Source organism: Canis aureus, chromosome 7, assembly GCF_053574225.1.
Source record: "Canis aureus isolate CA01 chromosome 7, VMU_Caureus_v.1.0, whole genome shotgun sequence".
NCBI classification, from domain to species: domain Eukaryota; kingdom Metazoa; phylum Chordata; class Mammalia; order Carnivora; family Canidae; genus Canis; species Canis aureus.
The window spans coordinates 53,523,864-53,539,647 of NC_135617.1; the positions used below are offsets into that span (position 1 = coordinate 53,523,864).

A 15,784-nucleotide genomic window follows, 5' to 3' on the forward strand; every position below is an offset into this window, starting at 1 on the left:
TCATTCCCTTAACTCTGATGAGTCCACAGTCTAGGTTAGGTTAAATGATTTGCCAAATAAAAAATAAATAAATAGTGAAACCTAAATCTGCCAAAAGCCAACTCCAGTATACCATGAAAATTCCTACCATACGATCCCCAATAACACTGAATAGTGATAGCATAGCAAAATGCTAACTTTAATCTCCTAAAGCAATGGTTCAGTTTCTGCACTGTAACAAATTGATAAATATATTTTAGCAGAGTATGCATTAACTTTCTAGTCCAGAGACAGATTTACAAGCAGATTCTCTTTCCTCTGAATAACTGTGACTGTATACAAAGTTAGACAATGTAAGTACAGAAAACACACCAGCTTTCATGTCACCTTCCAGCTCCTACGATCTAGTAGGGAAAAATGAGGAGGGATCACTACCGTGGAAGGAAACTGGGAATTACTGTCACTTGTCTTTCTGAGAGAAGTGTACTTATAGATGGTAGAAAAGGATGTAGAGTTCCTCTGGAATCTTATGTGTCCTAACAGATTGGGCCTTTTTCTCTTCCAGCAGGGGAGGAACAATGTTCTCATCAACAGGTGTCAACCAGGGATCCCTGGGTGGCACAGTGGTTTAGCGCCTGCCTTTGGCCCAGGGCGCGATCCTGGAGACCCGGGATCGAGTCCCACGTCCACGTTGGGCTCCCGGTGCATGGAGCCTGCTTCTCCCTCTGCCTGTGTCTCTGCCTCTCTCTCTCTCTGTGTGACTATCATAAAAAAAAAAAAAAAAAAACAGGTGTCAGCCACATAGTATTAGCACACGGACCAGGTAAAGGTCCTGTTGGCATTTGATCCTCTCCAGGTATAGGGCCAGTTGGCTAGTGTTGACACCTATCAGGGGTTGCCAGGCATTCAACAGTGGAGCTGCCAACACACGAGTAATTCAGCCATCCTTTAAGTATCCACAACTAACCATGTAAGTATGAAGAACTAACCTATGTGTATATCCAATTCATGTTTAAAATGGTGTCATAAGCAAATTGTATTAGTACATATTATATTTAAGTCCAATAGGTTTACCCAATTAAAGGACAGTCCCGTTAGCCAGGTCATAGTGTTATTTTTAATTGAGGGTCCTAGTCCCCAAAAGGCTTTTGTTTCAGAGAACTAATTTACATACTAAGTATACATAAATACATATCCAGCCTTAGGTTCTGCACTACAAGGGTTTCTCAGCTACTGCATAGTCACTACTTTTCTTTAACTCTTACCTTCCTTTCTTTCTCAGCTTCATCATTCCCTAGGTGCTTTCCTATTTGAGCGCTTCATCTCTAGAAGCATATTATTATTTTCACAACTCCAGATACCACATTTATGGTAAACTATTTCTAATTCTAATTTCAATTAAGTCTTTTTAAAAAATTCATACTCATGCTATTAATTGCCTTAGTTTTTTCAAAAGAAAAACTCATTGCACACATCCTATTTCATATGAGTTTCTCATTTCTGAGGGAACTTCTCTAAAACACTCACAACACACAGGTACAGGACCCCTGAAAGCCAGCAGGTTGAGAATAGATGAGGTAGGTTAACTTACTACCCCTCTGATTACTTCTAAAGCGACCATTGCTTCTACATTTGATACTACACTGAGCCTGCAGTAAGGAACAGATCACAGTGGGGGAAATGGAAATGGTTATATTTTGCTGGTGAGGCAGTTTTTCTACAGACTTAACAAAAGGGCCTAGAATCTACAGAAAAGATAGTCCCTAGGCTGATCAAACTATTCTTATATAGACCCACTATAGGAAATTGAGTGAGAAAAAGAAACTTTCCTAAGTTGTCTGTTCTAAAACCTCAAAAATAAATACTTTTTAAGTGCCTTAGGTTTCAGTTCCTTCTTTTCTTAGGTATAAACATAATGTAATGTATTCAAACTTTATTCTTTTTTTAAAATTAAAAAAAATAATTTGTTCATTTTAATTCCAGTATAATTAACAGTGTTATAGTAGCTTCAGGGGTACAATATCATGATTCAACACTTCCATACAACACTCGGTATTCATCACACAAGTGCACCCCTTAGTCCTCATTACCCGCTTAACTCATCTCCCCACCCACATCCCCTCTGCTAACCATTAATTTGTTTTCTGTAGTTAAGAGTCTATTTCTTGCTTTGCCTCTCTCTATTTTCCCCCATGATCATTTGTTTTGTTTCTTAAATTCCACATATGAGTGAAAACATGTGATATTTGTCTCTCTCTGACTGACTTATTTTACTTAGCATTAAACCTTCTAGATCCATTCATGCTGTTGCAAATGGCAAGGTTTCATTCTTTTTTACAATCAAGTAATATTCCATTACATATAGACTCACATTTTCTTTACCCATTCATCTTTTGATGGACATGTGGATTGCCTACATAGCTTAGCTGTAGTAAATAATGCCGCAATGAACACAGGGGTGCATATAGCTTTTCACATTAGTGTTTTGTATTCTTTGAGTAAATATCCAGTAGTGGGATTATTAGATCATATGGTAATTCTATTTTTAATTTTTTGAGGAACCTCTATACTGTTTTCCATAGTGACTGCACCAGTTTACATGCTCACCAACAATGCACAAGGACTTCAATTTCCCCACATCCTCCCCAACACTTGTTCTTTCTTGTGTTTTTTATTTTAGTCATTCTAAATGGTATAAAGTGATATCTTATTATGGTTTGGATTTTCATTTCCCTGATTAGTGATGCTGAGCATCTTTTCATGTGTCTGTTGGACATCAGTATGCTTTCTTTAGAGAAATGTGTGTTCATGTCTTCTGCCCATTTTTTCATTGGATTATTTGTCTTTGGAGTATTGAGTTGTGTAAGTTCTTTATATATTTTGAATATTAACCCTTTATAGAATATGTCATTTGCAAATATCATCTCCTATTTAGTAGGTTGTCTTATTTCATCAATTGTTGCCTTTGCTGTGCAGAAATTTTTTATTTTGATATAGTCCCAATAGTTTATTTTTGTTTTTGTTTCTTTTGTCACAGGAGACATATCTGCAAAAATATTGCTATGGCCAACATCAGAGAAGTTACTACCTGTGCTCTGTTCTAGGACTTTTACGGTTTCAGGGCTCACATTTAGGTCTTTAATACCTTTTTACTTTATTTTTGTGTAGGGTGTAAGACAGTGGTTTAGTTTCATTCCTTTGTATGTTGTTATCCAGTTTTCCCAGCACCTGTTGTTGAAGAGACTTTTTCCCTTTGTATATTTTTGCCTTTTTTGTCGAAGATTAGCTGACCATGTAATCATGCATTTATTTATAGGCTCTGTATTCTGCTTTATTGATCTATATGTCTATTTTTGTGCAAAGACCATACAGTTTTGATGACTACAACTTTGTGGTATGTCTTGAAATCTGGGTTTGTGATAGTTTGTTCTATCACAATCAGTTTTGTTCTTCTTTTTCCACATTATTTTGGCTATTTGGTGCCTTTTGTGGTTCCATACAGATTTTAGAATTATTTGTTATAGGTCTGTTGGTATTTTGATAGGAATTGCATGGAATCTGTAGATATCTTTGGGTGGTATAGACATGTTAACAATATTTGTTTTTCTAATTAGTTCCTTATTTCATGGTCTATTTTATTCCATATGTTATCTTTTTACTTTTTTACATCTTGTTACTTAACTTCTTACAAATTTTTTTTTCTGTTTTTTCTATCAGTGGGTAACAATTATTTATAAAATGAGAAGAGGAGACTAAATGCTTATGTAGTCTGTATTCTACAGATGTATAAAATACACCACTGTATAAAAATAGAAATCTATGTATGGTGCTCATATAATCCTAAGTAAATATTAAGAGATTTTGAAGAATTTTTTATCATACATATTCCTACATTGATCTAACATTTAATATTTCTCAAAGTCATTAAAATTTTTTTCCATTGCAAAAGTGAGGTAAGGCAGATGTTAAACTTAATTTAAAAAGGCAAAGGCAGAGACAGTGGTCAAACTTAAAGTCCTAAAATTAGTGATAGAAATAAAATAGCACTTGAGTTCCTGTCTCTTTACATCAATGTCCTTGTACAAATATTGAATAAAAAAACATACTGGTCATCTTAAATTACTAGAGGTCACAGTGCCCTTACAGATAGGGCTGACCAAAAGGTAAACTGGCAAATAGGAAAAAAGGTTCAGTTATTCTTTGGGGATCTTCCCAGGTCTGGTCACATCCCCAGATCTTTTATTAAGCCATTCCCTTTCTATTTTTTTTAAGATTTCATTTATTCATGAGAGACATAGAAAGAGGCGGAGACACAGGCAGAAGGAGAAGCAGGCTTCCCACAGGAAGCCTGATGTGGGATTCAATCCCAGGAACCCAGGATCATGACCTGAACCAAAGGCAGACGCTCGACCACTGAGCCACCCAGGTGCCTCTCTCTTTCTGTTTTCTAAAGTGCAGTGGAAAGCCCTCATGTCTGTAGCCACTAACTTTGTTCCTTGGTCTGAAGGCTTTGTCCTATGCCAATCTCTGCTTCCTTCATGGTTTCTCCTTATCTCCATCAAGACAGTTCCAAACCCCCAGGCAAGGAGGTTTCTGCCCCATTCCCAAGCTCCCAGGCCTGAGGCATTGTGCATCAACCTGAAAAAAAACAGCTTATATTTGCTGACAGACCAATGATCCATCTTTCTTTCCCCAGTAACACTATGTGCTTTTTGGCGAGGGTTCATTTGGAGATAATGCCTCGCTTTTCAAATTCCCAAAGGGGAATTTTCAAGTAATATGATAAGGCAGCACCAAGGCAACACCAAGGCAGCCCAGTTTGCCCAATGTCAGGGCCAGATGATTCCCTTGCATCCTAGACTGCCTCACCCTCCTCAGACAGGTAGAGGGGACTTTGCCTTAATGTACATACCTACCAAGGTGCTAGGAACATGACCTTCTGGGAAGAGGATGCTCCCTCCCTCTCTGCCAGCATTTCCTGGTAAGGTTAAATCCTTTATAGGTTTTCCATTTGCCCCTCCAAACCCTCTTAATGTGAGTGTGGTAAATAATTGTGTACCACAACCCCACTTCCACAGAGTGCCACCTTACCTCTACATGCATCACCAATAGCAATCATATATATCTCAGAGCATTAAAAAGGGGGAAGGGACAGACTTAATGTGTCATTTTATTGGCACAGAAATCCTTTCTGTATTAATATGTGTTTTTCAATATACACTTATAGAAATTTAAAAAAACAAATATAGAAATTAAATGGGAAGCTAATTGAAGTCAGTTGTTATAAAAATATGGTTGGTGTGAGCATGGCAACATTTACCTCATGAGGTGAGGGGTTTTTATATGCCTGACTTATTTACCTGATCCCAGAACAGCAAATCCATAAGTTCCTAGTTTTAGACAACATCAATAAATGTAAATATGCAAATCTAAAGAGATGATTTATTCTGAAAATCTAATAGATTTAGCACATAGTTTACCTCTGTCGATTGATTCCAAAGCTACTAAATTTAATATACATTTTCATCTGTGTCAACTGATTGATCACTATTTTTTAAGAACAGGTGTACCAGGGAATATTACCAACCTATGATGCTGTTAGCCTATTGGACAAACACAGATCCTACTGCACAACGTTCATGAGGCACCTTTCTCTGAAACACAAAAGAGGCCAAGGTCAGCCTTGGACTAAATATGGTTGTTCATATATCCTTTATAAAAAAAATAAAAAATATATATTCTGTACTTTGTCCTAGCTTTTGTATATTAACAGTTCTAAAGGTTTAAAGTGGTTCTGAGCTCTACTCAGGAAACATAAGGAGTTCAGAAATAAAGAAAGACACTGTACATCCATCCACAGAGTGACAGGTCATCAGCTCTCTTTTCAAGTTCACCAGATATTCTAATCAATAAATTAAATCATTGGAAACCAGCACACCTATTGCAATTAACACTGCATTTTGCCATGTGCCATATACCATGCCACAACATTTGCCATTTACTCTTTGTTTTTAAACACAACTGTGCTGGCCTACAGAATCAAGAAGACCTGACTTCATGGCTCCACTAAGTCATTTATTGAATATAGAACCTGAAAAGGTCATTTAGCCTCTAAAATTCTTAGTTTATTTGTATGTAAAATCAACCTAATATAAAACTTACCTTATAGAGAGAGGATTAAATAGACTTATTACAGTGTCTGGACAAATACAAATGTTAATAATTATTACTAAATAGTTCAATTATCCTGACTCTACTCACTTTCTCCATAGGAGTGGGTATTTCGTCTTCCTTGGTGGTAGGCACTATAATCCTCTTCTTAGATTATTTGCAAAAGTGAACATTAACAGGTAAGCTCATATTATCCATAGATTTCAACTAGAATATTCTTCCTTCCTTTTTACCCAGCCCATTTTTTTTTTGCTTGCATATTATGTTCTATAATTCTATCCTTTGGGGTTGAATTTTTCCATGCATGATCTCAGCCAAAGGTGATTTTTTTTATAATGTTGAATCAAATTCACTCTGTCTACTTTTGAATTAGAAGCAGATGAAAGTAACTTATTTTATTTTTCTGCCTGAAAGAAACATAGGGCTGTTTTTGTGCCCAGATAATTCACTAATAGCTGAAAGTATCCAAATATCTCATCTTCACTCAGGAAGTCTCCTGGCTAATTATGAAAATATTAATTAAGTTAGGGGCAATTGAAAAAAGTTACTTTTGAACCTGCTCAATGTGAGCTAGTATTAAGTTACTACTGTATTTGTGTGGAGTCAGGTTTCAGAAACATCTGGGAAAAGATTCCCATCAAATATAACTATGGCTTTATGATCTTCTTTCTCTAGGGAAAGAGATAGGTATTCTACTGTCAGTGAGCACACTTGATCTTTGGAAATTACTCAAAAGTTAAATTTGTCCAAAACAATTCAAAACTAGGCCAACATTCTTTCATAATACATTGGTCTGTATTCTGGAGATTGTCCATTTGCCCCTGTGGACCCACTTGTCCAATATTCCTACCTTGCTCTGTACCCAGGGAGGCTGACCATTCCGGACAGCATCCATGGATTCATTTGTCCTAGGGCTTTTAGTTGGTTTCAGCCAAAGTGCAGCATAAGTACAAGCTTAGAGGATGAGAAGAACATGAATTTGGGGATGTATTCCCTGTTCTATTTACACTAGGTTGCTGTAGGCTGCTTGCATCCCTCTACCAAAGGCTCCTGTTCTGATCCTTTTCCATATAGTTACTCTATGTGGTCCTGGATAGTCATGCCCTCATCTCACTCCTGTTCCCCTTTTACACCTTGGGGTATAATTTCCTGATGTTAATAGCTCAAGACACTGCACACCCCTTATTGGTTTCCTTAAACCTCACTCATGCTGTTAATTTAGTCTCTATATTAAACTTCTAAAATTATCCATTTTGACTGTGCCATAGGATACTTAGTGTTCAAAGCATTTAAGCCCATTCAGACTCTATTCCCTCTGCCTAGCATACCATTCCCTGCCTTACTTGCTTGCTTGAGAATACTCATTCATCCTTTGAGACATAGCATCAAAGACAGCTGTTCTATGAAGCCTTTCCCTCTAGTCCTCTAGACAGTGAGGCATGCCCTTCTCTAGGCTACAGTTTTGAGACAGGTAGCCTGGGTTCAATCCCTGGCTCTACCATACTGGTTGTATGATATGACACTCTTTGGGGCCTCAAATTTTTCATTTATAAAAAAGAAACAAATAATAATGTCTTCTTCATAGGATTGTTACAAGAGTTAAATTAGTTAATACTTTTAATGTTCTCAAACACTACCTAGAACATTTGAATCAATAAACATTATTATTGCTGTGATTGTTATTATTACTCTGAATCTATATCATTAGGCTGTTCATGCTACTTATCTTGATCTCCCCGGCCTTGGCCTAGGACTAGTGCATTTCAGTTAAGTGTTTACTGAATCTTGGAAACAATGGGTCTTAGAGTGAACATTCTCTTCTCTGGGCGGCTTTTCATTTCCAAGGAGGGGGGACACTGAATGCTGCGTGTAGTTATAAAATTCCATTTCAACTTTCTTACGGAGTTGCATTTCAAAAGAAGTAAAGAACTTGGACATTGGAATTATATATACTTTGGATTCTCTGGGAAACCCTTTCAGGTTAAAAAGTTATAACAAATGAAATGACATGTAAAAAAAAAAAAAAAGCTTCCAGAATTTCCAGTATATGATACTATGCTTTAGAAATGCACACAGGGTTGAAGAGAATCCAGGATATACAGCACTTCAAAGGAACCAACATAGGGTTGGTTGAGAGAATGCCTAAGACTGCTGGTTCTCCAGAAGCCAACTTTTTTTAGGAAAATGACTGGTACCCTATCCATTGTCTGAAATGAGAAAAATCTGAGAATCACGTCTACTCCTTAGAGGTTACTGCAGGTCACAAGCTGGTCTGCAACAGACAAAACCCATTCACAGGAAATTAATTTGCTGGACAATGTAACAAATTGATTATTGAAGTGAAAACTAAATGTTCAGGTAAGTGAACTATGCCCATAAATTGAAGCCAAATGAGATTCTCAAATCTACATTAGATCCTGTATTCCATTTCTGGGATATTTATATCCCCACACAGATTTTCTTAGGCCCTTTGTTTCATGTCTAGACACATCCACCAAAATAGCCCTGGTTGTCCAGAAATCAAGTCCAGCCCTTCCTATGAAAGGAAAATTTTAAAGTATGAAGAGAAAGAATGAATAGAAGTTAATTACATACTGTTTCCTACCATTCGTGAGGTGATTCACTAGGAACTTTATATGCATTATTACATTCATTAATTATAATCACATTAACAATAATCTTATGAAGTGGCTTAATATAACTTTCACTACACAAATGAAGAAACTGAGGCCCAAGGATAAGTAATTTGCTCTGGGCCACACAACTAATAAGCTCTACTTTATTTTTATCGCCACTTACATTATTTTTATCTGATCAGAAGTTTCCAACCACAGGCAACACCTTCCTTCCTACCCCCAAGGAACATTTGGAAATGTGTGAAGCATTTCTGTTTTACATACATTTGCCTGAGTTCTTATGGTTGTTAGTGTGTGGCCATGGATGCCACACACCCTGCAAAGTGTGGGAGAGCTCTGCACAGAAAAAAAAATTAATCTTCCTCAAGTGCTTACACATACTATTTGAAAAGGACAGTGATTCTATTCTAGAGGTAGATGATTTCTGTCTAACAAATAAACTATTAATTAAGAAATAGTTCATTTGTCTGAGTTTATTTTAATCAAATATATCTATCCCCATTGTTAAGAATATTTGAACCTAGACACAGTGATTGAGTATAATTACAGCTCAAAGTACAGATATTTGACCAACTAGACAGCCTGTGCTTACTGGTCTCAGATCAAACTCCAATTTTCATTGAATTGTTTTTAAACAACTGAAAACAAGAGGATCTCACCAAATCTTTAGTTAGTAGTCACTGCTAGAATTGTTCCAGTGAGCCTGGTGAGGCTGACAAGTTAATGTATTTCTGTTAACAAAACCATCATATTTTAATACAAATTATCAGTAAATAATCTTGTATAGAAACTACAATTTGAAGTTTCAGCAAATACACCACGACCTTCGTATCACAAAATGCTGCCTTCCAAAACCATCACTCTGAAGCTGACACATGCATTCCAGTAATGTGTCTCTATTATTTCAAATACATTTGCCATTCCTCTCTGCAAATGTTTCCAGAACCTAGGTACGTTCCTTTCAATACCTTCAAATGTGTACTCTGTGAGGAGTTGTCTGGAGTCAACTCTTAGTCCATAATATTCCATTTGATTGAATTAGACAAAAATACATCAGTCACATCTCATGACAGGATAGAGATGACAAGGTAGAAAAAAATCTGCAAAAAGATGAATGACCTTCTTGATAACAATATTCTTTGTTAAAATTTAAGTGTGACTGTATTTCTCAAGCTGACAGCCCCATGTGCCTCAAAAAACTAAAACTGAGGACCCCATCCAAAGTGGAGCTCCAAAAATGTGGCAAACTTCATTAGAATGGATGCACAGGATAATGTTCATTTAAACATTTACCTTCTATTGTATCTCTACAGAAATTAATTTTATTATGTTACCTTCACACTTTGTATCTATTCACACAATTTGCTTTGTCACCTTATTTGCTTCTTATTTTGGGGTACACATTTTATTCCCTGAATAAATAGCCTTGAAGAACAAAGCAGTCCCCTCACTCAGATCAAGTGGAATGATGTGCACGTTGGAAGCAGCATCAACAACATGACAGACTAGAGAGGCAGAGCCATCGGGTTAAGCACTGCTGAAGACTCCAATCTAGAACAGGAAACTTGTAGGGACAGATGACTTCTCTTTTTTTTAGTTCATCAACCTGTCACACTGCTTGTATAAGCTTAGACTACCACACAATGAAGGGGCAAATGCCTCTTAAATGTAGTAAAGGAGCCAGACAAATGGAGCAGTGAACAAACACAGAATGGGCAGACAGGAAGCCTCTGTTCTGGGCTACTCTGCAAATTCCCAGTTGTGTAGCTTTGGGCAAATCCTTTGACATTTCTGAGCCTAAGCATCCTCAGTGGAAAATAAAGACTTTCAGCTTGTTAATACCCATCATTCTTTTCACTTACATGTTGTATTGTTTTAAAGAATCAGAAGGAAAATGATCTCCTATAAAAGATATAGAAGCTAGCAAATTCAGCAGCCTAACTGAAAGAATCTGTATTAGAGATGCCTACCAGCTTTAGGAGTCTAGATTCACAGCAGGAATTGATTTATTACATCACAACCCTTACAAATGGGGCCACTTCCTCGGCTCTTCTCATAAAGCATCTTATCCCTACTTCACTGTTCACCTTCCAATCAAACTTTAACATTTATTCCAACTGAAGTCAGAACTATTCCGAAATCAACCTAGTTACTCATTTCCTTCGAAGTTTTCACTTAAGGGGATTTCTTGACTTGTAGGAATAAGTCCCAGGATTTCCCAAACATGAAACCAGGCAGCCCTTCCTTTTGTCTAACATGGACGTCCTGCATCATGATTTTAAATCCTTTCCCTTTGGTTCCCTGACTCACTTTGAATAGAAACACATCAATGTTTTAGTCATTCTCTCAGACTTTATGATTCACTCTATAGATAAAGTGTCCTTGGGAGGAAACCAGAGGTCATTCTTGCTGTCAAAAAAAATCTTGGTCAATATTGAAATGAGAACTAATTTGATTTAATCTAAGTTGACAGGGGTAAAAAAAGCTCAGTACTGGAATAAATTCACCAATGATATCAGAATCAGGAGACTCCAACAACAAAAATACATCCCCAGTCTGAGGGCAGTTCTAAAGTATTTGGTAACCAGAGAGCACCAAGTAACAGATATAAGAATTCTATGTGGTTGTTTTCTATTTATGACTACAGAGAGTACCATTTCTTCAAATGCTACATTTTATAATCAATTACTGTTCTGGTGAAAAACACTTTTCTGTTTTGGGATTAACAAAAGTGCACTTAAAGGATCTAACAATAAAAAAAAACAACAAATTATCACATCAGTTTATAAATAATTCTATAGAGTTTATTTTATGTGGTCCTTTTTTAGAACAAAGGCAACATCCTTGCACTCCATCGTGGGTGGTTTATTATATTGTTGGCTTGGTTCCCATACTGTAAGTAAGGAAATGCTATTTAATGATAATTGACATTGTTATGGCAAATGTTTTGATTAGTATCATAATCAAGAATCTTGGTTACACAATTATCATTATTATTCCCGTTTCATCTTGATAACAAGATGGGTCACTTAGCGATCCCAGAGACCTTTGGACTTAACCATTGATTGCCTGGTGGTAAAATCAGAATTGTGAAAGTATGTGTTAGAACTTAGGCAACATGGTGATAGAGGGACCAACTTATCCCAGTTTGCCTTTGCAGTTTTATCACTGAAATTTTCACATCCTAGGAAATCTGTCACGCTCAGGCAAACTGGGACAGCAGCTCACCGTATGTGGTGGAGTTGGGACTAGGCTGTAGGACTCAGAAAACCTGGATCTGATCGGATTCTATTGCCCACTACCTGATGGCATCTATCTGACCTTCAGTTTCCCATCTTTTATAATTTCATGTCTTTAAAAACATATTTCTATAGTAAAACACTTGTATTCTGAAAACTACAAAGTTATACACAAATATTAGATCTTTTCACTTTTATCTTATAAACCAGCAGCCTGAACAGATATGCCCATCTTCCTGAGAGCCGTGGACTGCACAGTTTCTGTTTAACATCTATTGATAATAGATCCTTTGGTTCATTGAGGTGATGCTTGGGGTGAGGTTTTGTTTTCACAGTTGTTAAGCTTACTTAATGCCCACAGAAAAGTTATTTTCTCTAATTAAATTTGAGCAGTTGCGTGGATCGTGGAGAAGAGTACTGAGTTAAGTTCCATCTCTATCATGTATTAGCAGCGTGGCTTGGGATGAATCATCTTTCTTAGTTTCCTGTCCTCATTTGAAAAACAGACAATAATTCCTGCAAAACATATCTCAGAGGGTTGTTTTGATCATGAAAGAGTGTATGTAAAAATGTAAAATACAGTGATATAAAAATAGGATGGAGGGATGCCTGGGTGGCTCAGCGGTTGAGTGTCTGCCTTTGGCTTAGGGTGTGATCCTGTGGTCCTGGGATTGAGTCTCACATCAGGCTCTCTGCATGGAGCCTGCTTCTCCCTCTGCCTATGACTCTAACTCTCTCTGTGTCTCTCATGAAAAAATAAATAAAAATTTTTAAAAAATAGGATGGAAAATGAATATTATTATTTATTTTACTATTTTTAAAATCATAGATATCAATCCCAGGATACATACTAGGAATCTGTCCTTCAACCAGAATATCATGACATTCAAATGTTCTAAGGAGGAATTATGAACTTATACAAACAAAGAATGATAAATCCGGAAAGAATCTTAGACACTATCTGGTCCAACTCTTGAAGTATAGACATGACACTCTGATGCCCTGAAATTCAAAGTGAATGCAATCCATTTCCAGCTAATTAGAGGAGTAGTCACACTTGAACTCCAATCTCTTGACTCTGATTCAAATCTCTTTTATTACACCTCTTGGTTTCTCCTCCCAAAGCTTTAAAAGTCGATGTCAATTTTGTACCTGTGGCTATTTATTTTACACATTTTTATTTCATTCTCCCAGAAATATTAATACCTCTCAGTCTAAGAATCCATCAAGATGGTTGTGAAATAATTTATATACAAAAGGATTGGATATAAATCTTTAATTATTTGGTCAATAAGCAGTCTGTAATATAGAAAGAATCAAGTGTAAGGCTAGGATGGTCAGCATCTAGCCAGCCTTTCCATGTCCATATCCATGACTTACTACACTTTTTTCAAGTAAGACTCTAGGGTGGAGGAAGATAGAAGGAGGAATTGGGAAATGAGAAATAGATACAGGCTAAGCTGGATGCATAAGCATGAGAAACAAAGCAAATTATCTCTTGTGTACATATTTGAAATCTCACTCAGTCTGACTTGCCATAGAAGATGAAAAAGTACTCAAGAGAAACTGCATGGAGTTAGAAATAGAGTCTGCAGGAAGTTATGTTGAGGAGCTGGAGGAGAAAAGGAATGCCAGAACTCTGGGTAAACCTCTAGGGCAGAGTGCTCAGCAGACTGGAGCTAAATCAGCAGAGGAAGGGATTTCCATACTCGAATGGAGTAGAAAGCCTATAAAATATAAACACTGAGTCTTATCCTCAATTAGTAGGTACAAGGGGTTGCTCTATGAATCTGCATTTGGGCGGTTGATTCATGGTTACAAGGTCCATGATCTATACTTTGAGCACCATGCTCTGGGTATTCTTTTAGTGTTTCCTTCACCCCAGCACCTCCAACCTCCTTCCATGCCTCAATAACACCTTTCACAAAGCCAAGACTCTAGACATGCTTTATTTGGAATCTAAAAGGGGAAAGGACAACTGGATGCTTCTCTGAAGATAGGATGAAGCCCAAACTCGGATCTCTATCTGGATGATCCAAACATGGTAGTCATCACATAAATGCTCACAGTATCCCAGGCACTATGCTAAAGGCCTTACACACAATCTATCAGCTGAGCCTTATGATAACACTATAAGGGGTACAGCAGCAGCATTAGCCTCAGTTTATTTCAAAGGAAAACTAGTTTTTAAAAGGTAAAGCAATTTGCCCAAGGTTACACATCTATGAAGCAACAGAAATATGAGTCAAACCCAGCTCTCTTTGACTTCAAACTCCATGTTCTTAATCCCTGTATTTATTGCTTTTCACCTGTTATTTTTTAGGCAAGCCTTCCTCTCCCTTTAAAACTCAAATTCAGGTTTCACAGATTCCTGTCTCTCAGGAGCAATCTCTCCCCCAACTCTGTTGCCATCCATAACATTTTACATAACTCAATTGTGTTTGCATTATACTCACCAGTTTATACTCTGGTCTCTCCGGCTCAATTTGAGAGCTCCCGGAAGACAGGAGCTACATTTTATTCTGCTTTGCATCTCCTTGCCTAGCCGCCAGTATCAACACCATAAGTAACGGCTGAATTGAGCATTTAGATAATGCTATCTTTTTAAGGCAAAGTTTCTATGAAGTATTGTTGTTATTGTTGTTTTCAATGCCAAGCTGGCTTTGAAGATTATAAAGCTACAATTTGAAAGTGATGGAAATTAAGAGAGGATAATGATTAGAGGCATCTCCCCCCCACCACCATCCCATGAGAGCAAATTTAGAGGAACATTCTTGAAGTTTGAAAGGAAGTTCTTAACTGCAAATGAAGTAACATGTGGAATTTATTATGCCCATTATTTATATGAGCTGAAAGTAAAAATAGGAGCAGGAAGGGCTTAGATAAATTCAAAGATGAGAGCTGCATAACAAATTGTTAATAGCAAATTAGACTGGTTCAGGGCGCATCCAGAATTTTTTCATGAAGGAAAACTGTCCTCTTCCTCCTCAAAGGTCCTTTAGTTCCAATATTGAGAGCTGAATGAGGAGTTAATAGGAATTAGTCAGATTTAATTGGCTGCTTCCATCTACACACACACACACACACACACACACACACTTTACTTTTTTACTTGTATTTTGATCCCCTCATATGTTGAGCAAGAATTGGGCACTAGGGCTAAGACACTAAATCAAGCTGTTCCTAGTTCACAATTGACACTCCGTAAATATTATAGAACAATAAGCTAGAGGACATAAAATGTGGTTACTTTTCCGGTGGACCACAGAGGACATTTCCAAAAACATAGTAGGACTCACATGATTTGACACCAGTGCTATAAATCACTAGAGTGGTTTGATCAAAACTTCTTGATCAAACTAAGGCATCCAGGATGACTAAAAAAGAAAACACTGGGGCACCTGGGCGGCTCAGTGGTTGAGCATCTGCCCTTGGCTCAGGTTGTGATCCCAGGGTCCTGGGATGGAGTCCCACATCGGGCTCCATGCAAGGAGCCTGCTTCTCCCTCTGCCTGTGTCTCTGCCTCTCTCTCTGTGTCTGTCATGAAGAAATAAATAAAATCTTTAAAAAATAAGAATAAAATAATAATAAAGAAAACACGGATCATAGTAATCAAGTTCAATTTACCGATATTACAGGATCATTCCCTAAGAATTTCCTAGTATCGACATGATTGGGCATAGGTCACTAAGAAGACTGTAAGTCTTGAAGGTCTAACAAAAGTATTTTGAGTGTCCCTTTTCCCTCCCATCTGAGTCT

General features: G+C 37.2%; 2 long non-coding RNA genes across 22 annotated transcripts in view; one reads left to right on the forward strand and one right to left on the reverse strand.

Moving 5' to 3' along the window:
* Positions 1 to 15,784, reverse strand: part of LOC144317386 (uncharacterized) — a 126,793-nt gene that overhangs the window by 90,050 nt on the left and 20,959 nt on the right. For 18 of the 21 annotated variants that reach the window (XR_013383379.1, XR_013383380.1, XR_013383385.1 and 15 more), the window contains 3 exons: positions 14,482 to 15,042; positions 9,755 to 9,886; positions 5,567 to 5,633 (listed from right to left, as the gene is read on the reverse strand). The exons of 2 other annotated variants lie outside the window; for them this stretch is intronic. This is a non-coding gene — a long non-coding RNA (uncharacterized LOC144317386). The remainder of the gene's footprint in view (positions 1 to 5,566; positions 5,634 to 9,754; positions 9,887 to 14,481; positions 15,043 to 15,784) is intronic. One more of the 21 variants, XR_013383383.1, reaches the window with a different exon arrangement.
* Positions 3,943 to 5,724, forward strand: LOC144317388 (uncharacterized). Its single transcript, XR_013383390.1, has 2 exons — positions 3,943 to 4,960; positions 5,544 to 5,724. It is a non-coding gene; the product is annotated as an uncharacterized LOC144317388 (long non-coding RNA).